Below are 1,140 nucleotides of genomic sequence, written 5' to 3' on the forward strand. Positions count from 1 at the left end.
TACTGTGTAGACACCTAGTGTACCATCTCTCACCACTACTGTTTAGACACCTAGTGTACCATCTCTCACCACTACTGTTTAGACACCTAGTGTACCATCTCTCACCACTACTGTTTAGACACCTAGTGTACCATCTCTCACCACTACTGTTTAGACACCTAGTGTACCATCTCTCACCACTACTGTGTAGACACCTAGTGTACCATCTCTCACCACTACTGTGTAGACACCTAGTGTACCATCTCTCACCACTACTGTGTAGACACCTAGTGTACCATCTCTCACCACTACTGTGTAGACACCTAGTGTACCATCTCTCACCACTACTGTGTAGACACCTAGTGTACCATCTCTCACCACTACTGTGTAGACACCTAGTGTACCATCTCTCACCACTACTGTGTAGACACCTAGTGTACCATCTCTCACCACTACTGTGTAGACACCTAGTGTACCATCTCTCACCACTACTGTGTAGACACCTAGTGTACCATCTCTCACCACTACTGTGTAGACACCTAGTGTACCATCTCTCACCACTACTGTGTAGACACCTAGTGTACCATCTCTCACCACTACTGTGTAGACACCTAGTGTACCATCTCTCACCACTACTGTGTAGACACCTAGTGTACCATCTCTCACCACTACTGTGTAGACACCTAGTGTACCATCTCTTACCACTACTGTGTCAACACCACCTAGCGTACCATCCCACACCACTACTGTGTGAACACTACCTAGTATGCCATCTCTCACCACTACTGTGTGGACACCTAGTGCACCATCTCTCACCAGTACTGTGTGGACACCTAGTGTACCATCTCTCACCACTACTGTGTGGACACCTAGTGCACCATCTCTCACCAGTACTGTCAACACCATTTTATTGTCTCTCACCACTCTTGTACATGACCATGGGTTTACTGTCACTTGCACCACTAAGTAGCCTTTCTGACTCCCTCTTAGTGGACGGAGGATCGAGCCTCTACCACTCCTTGCTTAACTATTTGCTCAGTTGATTTTATAAATTGATTTAAATACCAACTCCGTCTACTCACAAATTTCTTGTGTGTGTAATTATCAACATTGCAAATATTGACTATATAATAAATAATATCTTGAATAAAAATAGTGAAA

At 44.6% G+C, this 1,140-nt stretch overlaps 1 long non-coding RNA gene across 1 annotated transcript in view; it reads left to right on the top strand.

Annotated features, from left to right (window-relative positions):
- LOC128702654 (uncharacterized) overlaps nucleotides 1–798 on the top strand; it is a 98,935-nt gene extending 98,137 nt beyond the window's left edge. The window contains exon 3 of the long non-coding RNA XR_008409144.2: nucleotides 1–798. This exon is cut by the window's left edge and continues 269 nt beyond it. This is a non-coding gene — a long non-coding RNA (uncharacterized lncRNA).
- Nucleotides 799–1,140: the final 342 nt, after the last annotated feature.

Source organism: Cherax quadricarinatus, chromosome 79 (assembly GCF_038502225.1).
Source record: "Cherax quadricarinatus isolate ZL_2023a chromosome 79, ASM3850222v1, whole genome shotgun sequence".
NCBI lineage: Eukaryota > Metazoa > Arthropoda > Malacostraca > Decapoda > Parastacidae > Cherax > Cherax quadricarinatus.